This window comes from Danio rerio, chromosome 11 (genome assembly GCF_049306965.1).
Source record: "Danio rerio strain Tuebingen ecotype United States chromosome 11, GRCz12tu, whole genome shotgun sequence".
Classification (NCBI taxonomy): Eukaryota; Metazoa; Chordata; class Actinopteri; order Cypriniformes; family Danionidae; genus Danio; species Danio rerio.
The window spans coordinates 24,331,670-24,345,913 of NC_133186.1; the positions used below are offsets into that span (position 1 = coordinate 24,331,670).

Here is a 14,244-nt window from a genome sequence, read left to right on the forward strand (position 1 = left end):
TGGCGACCCCAGATTAATAAAGGGACTAAGACGAAAAGAAAATGAATGAATAAAAAAAGAAAGTGAATATAAAACCTTAAATACAGACAAATCAGTTTGTCTCGATTGGCCATGGAAGCAAAAACAGTCCTCATACCATACTTCTAAACATGCCCCCAACACTATGACTACAAGACACACTACGTTTGTGGGCCTTACACTGGTTTTCTGTCCATCCAGTGTTCCCATCCTCCTGTCTCCCTGGAGAAACCCTCCTAACAGACGCATATAGATGAGGCTGTAATTGGCTGACCCCGGGCATCTTTCCCCAGGCTTAATTAGGCTGCCAGTCTGTCCCCAGACTGTCCCTATTCTCACCCGTCCCCACTTTCAGAACTTGGAGAGGAGAAACAGGGATGTGTGGGATTTGATGCCCATGAGGACACGTCGAGAACGACTGCTAATGTACAAGCTCTTTTAAGATCTCTTTTGCAGATTTAGCACATGACGACAGATATTACCATTAAACAGAGCAAGAGTTAAAATCATCCAGTTTAATACTTAAAGCAAGACACTGTAGGTGAATAAGGTAAAAAAAAACAAAAACATGAATTTGTTTCCAGCAAACTTCCCCATTTTTTTGATTGCATTAAGAATTGCAGACCTTTTAGTTTTCTAAAATGTTATGTTACAATATGCAAATGAGACATTATCTCATTCATTATAAGTAAAGTTTTATAGTTTTGTAGAATAAAAATCTGGAAATTAGATGAAGTGAGGGTTAAAATTATTGTATTGAATTTATTTATAATTTTTAGCAATAATTACAAATAATTCTTAAGGATTTTCTGTCAATTTATTTGTTAACTAGATTAAATTAAATTAAATTAAATTAAATTTAATTTAATTTAATTTAATTTAATTTAATTTAATTTAATTTAATTTAATTTAATTTAATTTAATTTAATTTTTGGACTTTTTGTAGAATGAGAAGTTCTATGACTTCATACTCCATAACTTAAAACATTCTGTGATTTTATTTATTTATTCATTTTCTTGTCAGCTAAGTCCCTTTATTAAAAGGGAATGAACTTATCCCGCACGTTTTTTACGCAACGGATGCCCTTCCGGCCACCACCCATCTCTGGGAAACATCCACACACACACACACACACACACACAATTTAGCCAACCCAATTGACCTGTAACGCATGTCTTTGGACTGTCAGGGAAACCCGGAGGAAACCCACACGAACGAAGGGAGAACATGCAAACTCAACACAGAAACGCCAACTGAGCCGAGGTTCAAACCAGCGACCTTCTTGCTGTGAGGCGACAGCACTACCTACTGTGCCACTGCTTCGCCCCAAAATTTTATTTATTTATTGTTAACTTGATTGAATTTAAATATTTTGGACATTTTTTTTAGAATGAGAAGTCCTATGAATCAGGCATATTTTGAATATTTTAGGCATATTTTTTTTATCACGCCATAACTCAATACATACTGTGAAAAGATTATTCATTCATTCATTCGTTCGTTCGTTCGTTCGTTCGTTCGTTCGTTCGTTCATTCGTTCGTTTAATTTAATTTAATTTAATTTAATTTAATTTAATTTAATTTAATTTAATTTAATTTAATTTAATTTAATTTAATTTAATTTAATTTAATTTAATTTAATTTAATTTTTTATAGAATTAGAGGTTCTATAAATCAGGCTTATTTTGAATAAACAAATCTTTAAATAAAAAAAAAATCTTTAGAATATAGCAATGAACAAATCTATGAAATTTAGTTTATGTAAGTGCTGCAGAATTTGGGATTTTTGGCTAAGTGCAGGAGAAAATGGCCTTAAAAAATATGTTGAAATCTACATATTGATTTTTTTTTTTTACATCAGACTGAAAAAATACTATGAAAAGTATAAAATAGCCTTCTTGACTTGAACAGGGCAAGAATAAAGTTTGTCTGGTTTAACATTTAAACTTCATCCAGTGCAGGAGAAAATGGCGTTTAAAAAACATGTTAAAATCTTCAGACACAAATTGTAAAAAAAAAATATATATATATATATATATTTAGAATTGTTTTCTTTACATCGGACTGAAAAAAAAATCACAATGAAAAGCCTAAAATTGCCTTTTCATAACCTTCTCACCTTAAACAGAGCAAGAATAAAGTTTGTCTGGTTTAACACTTAAACTTTATCCAGTGCGAATGAAGACTCCTGTATTTGAGTGGCAGTTTGATCAGCAGTGATGATGAGGTGATGTCATGGCCGCTCTTTATGGACACTTGCTAATGAGGTGTCAAAAGTAATCTGACACTTGGCAGAGTCCAGCGGTAAATGTACGCACTTGTGAACTTACTGCAATTTACCTGAAATGAACAAACGGAATGATTCATTACAAATCACATTAGAGGACTCAGACTTTTTACTACTATCAGTGCTTATAATGAATTAACTTTTTTACAGCGCAAGATGTGAAGCAAGTTGTTAAAAGTAGCTATAGAGTACGACAAATTAAAAATATTAACTTTGTTTTGCACTTTTCAAAGTCCTATAAAGATGTTTTAAATTGTGCTTCTTACTTCTTTCAAATATTGTTTTTTTTTCTAGAAAATAAAGATATAAAAAGTTACTAAAGATACAAAATTCTTAAAAACTATTATAAATATTTTAAATGTCAACATAAAAGTAAAACATTTCATTTTTTCATAACATTTACCTGTGTAGTAATAATAATTTAGGGGGGCTAATAATTCTGACTTCAACAGTATAATGTATTGAATATAACCTTTCTTTGTTTTGCATCTTTTATAATCTGAAATATCTCAATTTAAGCTTGAAAATGTTTAAGTAAATTAAATATCTAATGCATTTAAGTTTTTGTTTGGTATCGTTTTAGCAAAAAAAAAAAGCAAAAACAAAATTTCTAATTTGTTTAAACTGGACAAAAAGTAAAAAAAAAAAAAAGTAATCACAAAATCTTCAGCTTTCTGTACATATTTTTCAATTGGTGCAATGGTTGTGAAAACTAACAAACACTTTTAAGGAAAAGTATCCATTTAAAATTTGGCTTATGTCGAGTTTAGACTGCATAATTTTAGCATGAATTTGACTTGCCAACAGGTTTTGAGAAATCGCAGACGAATGCTTGAAATCACAGACAAATCAGTGCTTGTTTACGTGAGTAACAATCACAAAGTGTGAACTATCCAAAACCCGATCTGAGAGAATAGCAGATGAGTTGTCGACGCCTGTGAGATGTTTAGCATACTAGATATCTGGACCTGTTCCCTATTCAAATCATGCCATGTGAAATGTGTTATACTTAACAAATAACATCGGTGATCACCTACAGCTATAATGAGAGAGCAGCATCCGCTAATATGGGTATCTGCAGGCCAGCGGGAGGTTGGGGAGAAGTTAAAAGTGCTTCTTTTCAGTCTATTTAGAGGGAAGAAAATTTAGCATCTATGACACGACTACTTTAAAAGACATGCAGTCTGATCTCGACATTATAGACACAGAAAAAGAGACAGAACAGAAAAAGGAGAGAGACATAAAAAGAAACTAAAGACATTCTTTAGCCAATGTTCTTGAGTTCCTTGAGAGTAAATTAGTGGAAGAGCAGGGCGGCTTACTTTATTATTGTAATCCACAGTGCTAGCGCCGTGACCTTTAGCAAGATGATTGTTTCTCATTTATGAGTTTGAAGGTGCAATTTACTGAACGGTTTGATCCATAGGACCTGACCTTTGCAAATTGGCTGTTAAGCATATCAGGACTCGACCAACCTGCCCCACACATGCTCCAAATGAACACAACATCTGCCCTCATCCGCCTGCCCACACACACACACACACACACACACACGCACTAAGTTAAACACGCTTTCCATCAGCAATTCCTTCAAAACAAATTGCAACTGGGAACACAATATTTATTGTCTATAAGTAGACAAGAAGAAGCTTAGTATACCACATTTTTATTAGTCAGTTAGTCACATGCACACACACACACAAATGTCTGCTCAGGTGGATCCATATGCTAAAAATAATAAAGACGTGCCAGATAATCGACTGTTAAAGATTTACAGATTGAAAAAATAATTAACCAAAAAAAAAATTATTAAAAGCTCTAATAAATGTGCTCTTGAAATTTAAAAGCAGAGGTTTCTTGTTTTGATATGCTCATATATTCCAAGCAAAAACTTTTCATAGTGCCTTCAAATTTGGGTGAAATCATCAAAAAATGCTGGTGGTGGTTTAAATGATGGTGGTAAAAAGTTACGGTTGTTTTATGTATGTCTAGTTGTCAAAAACAACAGGTTTTGTTTTCTTCATGTCAAAATGTCATGGCAAAGACAAAGACAAGTTTTCATAAGCATGCCTAAAATCTCCTTCATGACATGTCATATGATGATTATGAAGGTGTCATGACAGTCTTATGAACACCCCTTCGGGTAAAGTGTTACCAAATGTGCATGGAAGAGCCAGGACAACATTTAAAAGTAGTCCAACAGTGGTTGTCTGACAGAAGAAAGTCATACATCAAGGATGGCTTGAGGGTGTAATTTATGAGGTCATTTTCAATTTTGGATGACTCCCAAAAAAGGTTGCCTTGTCAAGACTGGACATGTCCCATCATATAAAACATGCAAGTACGTTAGCAGTAAGTGGTCTAACCAGTTACAATTTGTGGCCGTACACATACAGTACTTTATTTAGAGACCATGGGCTCTGAACAAATCCAGAGAATCACTGGCAAATATCTAATCTTGAGAAAACTCTTACATTCTACATAACAGGGAGATCAATATTATTTTACAAATACTTTATGAGTTACATTTATTCTGAACAGATATAAAAGCACTGCGAGATACACAGCGATCATGGCTTCCTTTTTGTTTCTTCTATTCATAATTTTTTGGAATATGTATCTTAACCATGTCACTAATTCATTCAAGTACCACTAAAAGTCTGTCTTTTTGCAAAAGCAAATACATGAGAGGACAGGATCATGCAGAGAATCTCATTTGTCAATTAGTTTGAGACTACAGCTAGAATTGATCAGCAGTTCAGGGTACAGGTTTCAGCATACAGTGTTTTAACCAATCTGTCATCAGTAGAAGGAATCAAAGGATTAGACTAACTTTTGCTAAAGTGCATGTTGTCTGCACAGAGAACTCTTTAAAAGTCCTCTTAGTTTTATATTATATATTATATACCGGATTTACGCAAAAAAAAAGTTTGAGCTCTTAAAAAATCTTACATAGTGGCAAAAAAATACCTCATGGGATGTATTTGCCGCTCTGCAGAAATGTATATAGGGCTCTGTATTCAGAATGAGCCTGGGTTGGAAACATTGTTTGTTGTCAAACTGGGGAGAGAGTGAACCCAACGTTTTTGCTTTTATCTTATTTGCTGGCTGTGGCTAGTTTTATGTGTGCACTTTCTAATTTGACAGCTTTTAAAGAATGGTTGAGTATTTCTCTGTCATGTAGAACAACATGAATAACATTATTTCTCAAAATGTTTTCTCCCATATAACTAATTCAATTACAGTGCATCCGGAAAGTATTTATAGCGCTTTATTATTTCATGTTACAGCCTTATTCCAAAACGGATTAATTTAATTTATTTCCTCAAAATTCTACACACAATACCCCATGATGACAATGTGAAAAAAGATTTTTTTGCAAATTTATAAACTCTGTAAATGTCTTTGAGTGGCCCAGCCAGAGCACAGACCTAAATCCTATTGAACATCTCTGAAGAGATCTGAAAATGGCTGTACACCGTCGCTTGACAACCTGATAGAGCTTGAAAGGTACTGCAAAGAGGAATAGGTAAAAATTCCCCAAAACAGGTGTGGCAAGCTTGTGGCTTTATATGCAAAAAGACTTAAGACTGTAATTGCTGCCAAAGGTGGATCAACAAAGTATTGAGCAAAGGCTGTGATTTCTTATGTACATGTGATTTTTTTTTAGGTTTTCTATTTTTTATAAATTTGCAACAATTAAAAAAAATTTTTTTTTCACATTGTCATCATGGGGTATTGTGTGTAGAATTTTGAGAAAATAAATTAATTTAATCCATTTTGGAATAAAGCTGTAACATAAAAAATGTGGAAAAAGTGAAGCGCTATGAATATTTTCAGAATGCATTGTAAACTTCATAAACACTCAATTAATGAACCTTTAGCTTAAAAGAACAACTGTTAGTCGACTTTAAACATGGTCTTTTTTCTATTGTTTCATATGATGACTAAAAACAGTTCCAATTAACAATTATAATTGAACATTTCAGAACAGCACAGTAGTGTTTAGTTCCTGGATCTGATTTTGAACAAATAATTGAGTCAGTTATTCAATGATCTATTTACACAGACATAAAGTAATTTGCTTAATTTCTAAATGAATCAGCCAATCTTAACAAATCATTAGAGTGAATGATTCAACGACACAAAAACATCTTAATATGTCTTCAGTTAATCAACAGCCTCGAGCCTTCCGCATTTAATTACAATACACAATGAAAGAGACTGTTCACTCACTTTTGACGCTTTATTATTAATAATTGTTTACTCGCTCTTAATTATTTGTTCTTTTTTCAGAGATGGACAGGCATGATTTCAAAAATAATAATAATATCATTAACGAATAGAGCTTTGCAATATTCCTGAATTAAGCGCTTCATTAATTTATGTCTTTACGTTTCCACGAATAAAGGTATTTGATTATAAATGAATAGATGTTCATTATGAGTCAATGCGACGCTTCACATGTTCTCCTGTATAAGTGAAACTGAGATAAAAGCAGATCATTTAATGCTGTAGATGTTGCGTTGAGTAATTCAAGGAAAAGAGCTTTTCATTATGCAAGAATGCAAAATTATCATTATGCAAATCAATCTAGATTTAAATGAGCGCTCTTTTACCAACACGCTGTGGAGCAGAACATTACCGGAGCTGGAGGCTACCTATTTAAAACACAGTAGTGAAATCATTTAACTGAGCAATAGATTCAATTAACATCCGATCCGTTTGAGAGGATGCCAGTGTCGGACCACAATTAAATCTCATCGTCGTTCTCATTTTGAGTGAAGGATGGTGACAGCCATGTCTTTCTACTCACCGAAGTGGTGACTCGTCAACATCGGCACTTTTTTTTCCCTTTTCTTCTGAATGTGATCCAGACATCCTTCAGACTCGGCCATCGCCTGCATGGGATAAAAAGACATTATTTTATTATGAATCCATGGGTGTCAGATTTCATTTCATGGCTTAAATTTTGCAGATTAAGCCGTTAGAGATATTCCAGCGCATCTCATTAATATCTGAAAGCGGTAATGTGTAATTTGTGGTGGTAATCATTGAGATAATTTCTGCGAATGTATGCAGCAGTACAATTCAGGCTTAGGACGCTGCAGGACCCTTCTTATTTGACAATTAACTTATAATTCCAAACAGGGATTTGTCCCCTGTCCACGGTTTCTCAGACAGAAAAGAGACCCACGGGTGAAGAAGGGGGGGCCAGTTCCTTTTTGATATCGCACAGGGTGCTTTAAACTGGGGTCACAAGGGGTTTGCAAAAGTGTGAAAATATATCTAATCAAATAAGTTTATTATTAAATATATTGTACTGTCATTTATTTTATGACAGCATACTTATAAATATTTAATCTATGAAAGAAAATGCTGGGTTGTGTGTTTTAGAGGAATAAAATATAGATTTTAGGTCATAAATTACAAGATTTTAATTTTAACACAAAAAACTGAAATTGTGTTTTTTAATATATATTTTTTACAATAACACATAATGCAAAAAGTTTTTTTTAAATATATATGTATCTTTAAAAAAATTTATCGAAAGTATTTAGTGCAAAATCACATCAGAAATTTACATTGAGAAATACAATAATGTCCATCATTTATATTTTTCAAATCGTGACCCCCCACATAAAAACTATAATAAAAATAATACATTGTTATATATTATTATAACTACACACACCTAAAAATATTTTAATAATAACATAATATATTAACATGCAAAAATAACTTTAAAAATTATATTTAAAGCATTTTTTCGTATTTATTCGAATACATTTTAAAATATGTTTATAATAACAATATAAAATTAGTATTTTATGATAATGCATTCAAAAATAGCATATAAATGATGTGCCTATAATGTCGTTTTATAATAATATTTTTTAATAATTATTATTAATTATTATAATTATTTAATAATAATAATATTAATAATAATAAAAATAATAATAATATACATGTTTTCACCATAATACTACTATTATTATTATTATTATTATTATTATTATTATTATTATTATTATTGTTGTTATTATTATTGTTATTATTATTATTGATATTATTATTAGTATTGCTTATTATTAAGAATAAAAAAAATTCTGTTTCATTTTCACAAATGTTCATTTTGCCATATCTGTTAAGAACATTATGATATTTTACAATATTCTAAATTATATTAAATATATTGGCAGTGTGGTGGTGCAGTGGGTAGCACTGTCGCCTCACAGCAAAAAGCTTGCTGGTTCGAGCCTCGGCTGCATCAGTTGGCATTTCTGTGTGGAGTTTGCATGTTCTTTTATGTTCGTGTGTGCTTCCTCTGGGTGCTTCGGTTTCCCTCACAAGTCCAAAGACATGTGCTATAGGCGAATTGGGTATGCTAAATTGCCAGTAGTTTATGTGTGTGAATGGGAGTGTGTGGGTGTTTCACAGTAATGGGTTGCAGCTGAAAGGGCATCCACTGCATAAAACATGTGCTGGATAAGTTGGCGGTTCATTCCACTGTGGCAACCCCTGATTAATAAAGGGATTAAGCTGAAAAGTAAATGAATGAATGAATGAATGAATGTATATATACATATATTCAATTTCCTTTAAATATTTCATGTTTGTTTACAGGTGCTATTAACAAATTTGCATATAAAAGCTATATTTTAATCCATCTGTCTTAAAATTCACATAATAGAACATGTATTTATACACACAGAAAAGTCCTTGAATGCATGAAAAAGTCTTAAATCCCCTTGGTACAGCACACTCATTCAACATTCCCTGACATTCTAAAAATGTTGTCCTGTGCCCATGAAATTTGTGCCAGCACCTCAAAGGGCCTCATCACCGAACATGACACTCATCCAAACAAGCTACATTTGAATATTCGCACACCTACAGGCAAAATATCAGCTCTCCTCCCCAAACGTCTAGACCTCCAAACTTCACCTTCCTCTGCGGCTCGACCCTCGTTTGCATCGGGGCAAATTTCTCAGCCTGGCATCGCCTCCATGCTCAAACGTGAAGGACAGGAGGAAGGCCGCATGCTTGTAGGCCGTCTAAAGAGAAGCAAAAAGGCACATGAAATTAAAGATGATCATCCCGCTGTCAGAAACAGAGCACATTTCGGCCCCATAGAGTCCCCATAGAGACCCGTTATACGGCATATGCCTCTTGCCAATCAGAGCAGCCCCGAGCTCTATGGGATCACTGATGAAATATGGACAATGGCGTGCAAGGTGGGCACAAGGGGAGGCAGGCAACTTAATGAGGCAATTTCTCAGATAATAAGATTGGAAGATATGCTAATATTTCTACCTTAAGGAGATAATTATGATGTAGAAGATAGAATATTTTATCTTAAAGCGACAGTGCACTGGTCCCAGTCCTGATGCTAACGTGCAAGCTATTTTTATTTTTTTTAGCTTGATGTTTTTTTATGTGTGCTCTGGGACGGGTAGAAAAACAATGCTAGCGAGGCCATTTTTTTTTCTTTTTTTGTGCTTTCTTTGATCATGTTGATAGGGACTTTGTTTTGAATGTCCGCTTGAGACTTTAAAAGAAAGTATCAAGGCTTATATATATACAGTATTGACGTCATTTAGGAAACAATTATGGTAATGCAAAATTACATATACATTTTGATCCAAATATGTTTTAATTTTTAATTTCTACAAGATTTGATTCTTTTGTTAAAAATTTAAAAATACACGTGGTGTAATGAAAAGTGTTTAATTAATTATTTTTTTTTTAATCATGTATTGATTTTCTTTTCGGCTTAGTCTCTTTATTAATCTGGGGTTGCCACAGCTTAATAAATCGCCAACTTACCCAGCATTTGTTTTATGCAGCCAATGCCCTTCCACCTGCAACCCATCACAGGAAAAAAAAAAACATACACTCTTATTTACACACATACACTACAGACAATTTTCACCAATCCCAATTCTATTTTTGTACCCCTACCCCTTCCCCTTGGCCCTTGAAACAAAGTGTGAAGGGGAAGGGCTTCAAAATTTACTCCTAAGAAATGGGACACCTCTACAGCACCTGCACACGTCATCTTATGTCATCGCAATCTCTTGCTTCATATCAGATCAGACGATCACGACAGCTGTAGTTACAATATTCCAGTAGCGTAATTATTTTGGTATTTATCTTCAGGAATCACTGAAAGCATATATTATGTTATTATGATGATATAAAGTGGCAAGAAGATTGCAACTGTACTGTACATTTACACCATGGTCATATTTATATATGTAAACACACGAAAACAACATTAACATTATAAGGCACTGCAAAAAGGTCATTCCTAGCCACAAGACATTTCTGACGGTATTCGAGTGTCATCAAGTGACAGAATGTTGTGGGACTACTATACAGGAGTTATTATAGTAAGGGGAAGGGTTAAGGGGTAGAATTGGGATTGGGCATCAGTTTACCCAATTCACCTAAAGCATGTCTTTAGACTTGTGGGGGAAATGGGAGCACCCGGGGAAACCCATGCGAACGCCTGGAGAACATGTAAACCCCACACAGAAATGCCAACTGTACCAGCCGAAGCTCAAACCAGTGACCTTCTTGCTGTGAGGTAACAGGGCTATCCACTGTGCCACCACACCACTCCTTATTTTTATTATTACGTGTTAATTATATTAAATAAATATATATAATGAAATTAATAATTATTATATTATTATGAAACATTAATATCATTGCCTTGGAATTATAAGGTTCTTTCTGAATTCTAAATGATTTTGAGAAATTGAGCTTTAAAGTTTTTGCAATCCTTTCAGCAAACAATATGTGTGTAACAGTTATCTTTTATACATTAACATGACAGAGACACTAAATGTTCTCTAAATATAAATGATCTAAATTTAAATGATCATTTTTATCTAAATTTGTAAAAAAAAAAAAAAAAAAAAAAAAAAAACAGTGTAAATGCAGATACAAAACCTTCTAATTCAAAAAAGTATTTTTCAGCTTGGAAATATAAGATTCTATCTGGCAGATCATTCACTGAAGCATTCCTTTTCAAGAAATACAATTAGTCTGCTTATTAATTTAATTAAAAAAAATAGTAGTGTAACAATATGTTGATGTTTGAAAAAGAAAAATTTAAGATAAATATTTTTCTAGTTGAAATCAGCCACACAAGACTGTGCTAAATATTTTGTACAGTGCAGATGTTCATTTAATGTAATTAGTATGGTGATATTTATTGTTGTAATTAAGACCCCTTGAATTTAATTATTTACCCTTCAAGGCTTAATATCAAATTTAAAGATTTTAAAAGAAAACAGACAGTGAGCAAAAGAATTGTTTAACAAAGTTTAATAAACACTGAAAAACATTTAACTGGGGGCGACTATGGCTCAGTGGTTAGCACTGTCACCTCACAGCAAGAAGGTCGCAGGTTTGAGTCTCAGCTGGGTCAGTTGGCATTTCTGTGTGGAGTTTGCATGTTCTCGCCATGTTCCTGTGTGTTTCCTCTGGGTGCTCCGGTTTCCCCCACAGTCCAAAAACATGCACTATAGGTGAATTAGATATGCATAAATGGATAAGTGAGTGTGGATGTTTCTCAATACTGGGTTGCAGCTGGAAAGGCATCCGCTGAGTAAAACATATAATGGATAAATTGTCGATTCATTCAGGTAAGGGCAACCCCTGATAAATAAAGAGACTAAGCCAAAGAAAAATCAATGAATGAATGAAATGTTTTACTTACAATATATAAACAAAGAACAGTCCAGTGAAATAACAGAGTAAGTTGATCATGACTGATCCTGATTGGCTCATAGAAAGAATCTTATTGACCTTATGTCAAGGCCAGTAAACAGAAAAAACCCAAATGCAGGTGAAGACAATGATTTATTGTGGAAGGCAAAAATTCTAACAGATCAGTTCATTAGCCAGAATGCAAAATTGAAAAAAAAAATCTTCTAAAGGCAATTTCTCAGTCTCAAGGGAAAAATGCACAAAAACCTCAGTTCGACAAATGGGAAAAAAAATGCTCTTCAGCAAGCAGTCCTCTCAGCCTGATCAAGAAAGAACAAAAAATATTATAGTCCAAAAAAAATGAACAACAAAAAATGACAAAAAAATACTTGCAGACTTTGATGGAGGGGAAGAGAATGACTGGAAATAACCAGGAACAAAAAATTGACTGGCCAGTAGAAACAGAGGCAGGTGTAATTGTCAGAACCACGCCAGTGTCCAGGACATCAAAAACTCAGGCAGCACAAGAGCAAAAACTTCGAGCAAGCCAGGGACTACACAGAAAGGCTGGGAAGGTAGGGAGAGAGTCCTGGAGTCAAACAGAAAAAGGTTAACTAAAAACATTAAGTTTACCTATAGTTGATGTTGCAGGGTCAGAAGCAAACAACAATCTGGCACTGAACAGCAAAAACCCAGAGAATAAATAGGGGAGCTAATGAGGAGAAAATAAGCAAAGACAGGTGAAGCAAATCAACTAAAATTATGAGAACGAGGAGGTGGAGAGAAACAATCAGAAGCACAAACAAAGGAACATGTGGCTAATACAAACAGAACAGATAGAACCAGCCGATCAGCCAGGAGTCCTGACAGTACCCCCCCCTCCAGGATCGCCACTGGGCGATCCCAAGGGAGGAGACTGTCGGCTGTGAAATTCCCTAATCAACGACTGGTCCAAAATATTGCGAGCCGGGACCCAACATCTCTCCTCCGCACCATACCCCTCCCAATCTACAAGGTACTGGAATCCACGTCCTCTACGCCTGCATTCTAACAATCTCCTAACTGTGAACGCTGGAGAGCCCTCAATGAGACGGGGGGAGGGGGGGAAATAGGAACAGAAGGATTAAGAGAGCTACGAAAAACAGGTTTAATTCGGGATACATGAAATACTGGATAGACACGACGAAGGGAAGTTGGGAGCCTGAGACGTACCGCCGCCGGACTGAGGACCTTGACCATAGGGTATGGCCCAATGAACCGCGGAGCCAGTTTACGGGCTGGCACCTTAAGTGGCAGGTCCTTTGTGGAAAGCCATACCCTCTGCCCACAAATGTACCTAGGAGCCGGAGTCCGACGACGGTTAGCGGAGGTTCTGACACGTCTTTCAGCCTGAAGGAGGGCTTCTCTAGCCCTTTGCCAGGTGCGACGGCACCTTTGGATAAGAGCCTGGACAGAGGGAACCGCAGCCTCAGGCTCCTGTGAAGAAAAAAGAGGTGGCTGATAACCCATGCAACACTGAAATGGGGAGAGACCAGTAGAAGAATTGGGTAAAGAATTATGGGCATATTCGGCCCAGGTAAGCTGCTGGCTCCAGGAGGAGGGGTTGTGAGAGACAAGACAACGAAGCATCTGCTCTAGGGCCTGGTTGGCCCGCTCGGATTGCCCGTTGGTCTGTGGATGGAAGCCTGACGACAGACTGGTGGAAGCACCAATCTGCCGGCAGAACTCCCTCCAGAAATTGGAGACGAACTGGGGTCCCCTGTCAGAGACCACATCCACCGGAAGGCCATGTATCCGGAAGACGTGGTCTACCACCACCAGTGCCGTCTCCTTAGCAGAGGGAAGCTTAGCTAGGGGAATAAAGTGGACCGCCTTAGAAAAGCGATCCACCACTGTAAGAACAACCGAATTACCATTAGAAAGGGGAAGGTCGGTTATAAAATCCAGAGATATGTGGGACCAAGGGCAGGTGGGGATGGGAAGGGGTTGAAGCAGACCAACAGGAGGTTTATTGGATGACTTATTCTGAGCACAGACCGAGCAGGCATAAACAAACAGACTGACCTCTTTGGCCATGGAAGGCCACCAAAACCTTTGACGGATAGATGCCAATGTCCTCCTAACTCCTGGGTGGCAAGTGAGTTTAGATGAGTGGCTCCACTGTAGGACAGAAGAACGAAGCAATTTGGGAACAAACAACAGATTCGCTGGG

General features: G+C 35.6%; 1 long non-coding RNA gene across 2 annotated transcripts in view; it reads right to left on the minus strand.

The window, feature by feature from the left end:
- LOC137496650 (uncharacterized) overlaps positions 1 to 14,244 on the minus strand; it is a 125,995-nt gene that overhangs the window by 63,902 nt on the left and 47,849 nt on the right. Inside the window, exons 5-7 of one of the 2 annotated variants that reach the window (XR_012387147.1) lie at positions 9,208 to 9,367; positions 7,123 to 7,207; positions 2,139 to 2,359 (exon numbers count right to left, since the gene is read on the minus strand). This is a non-coding gene — a long non-coding RNA (uncharacterized lncRNA). The remainder of the gene's footprint in view (positions 1 to 2,138; positions 2,360 to 7,122; positions 7,208 to 9,207; positions 9,368 to 14,244) is intronic. The other variant, XR_012387146.1, reaches the window with a different exon arrangement.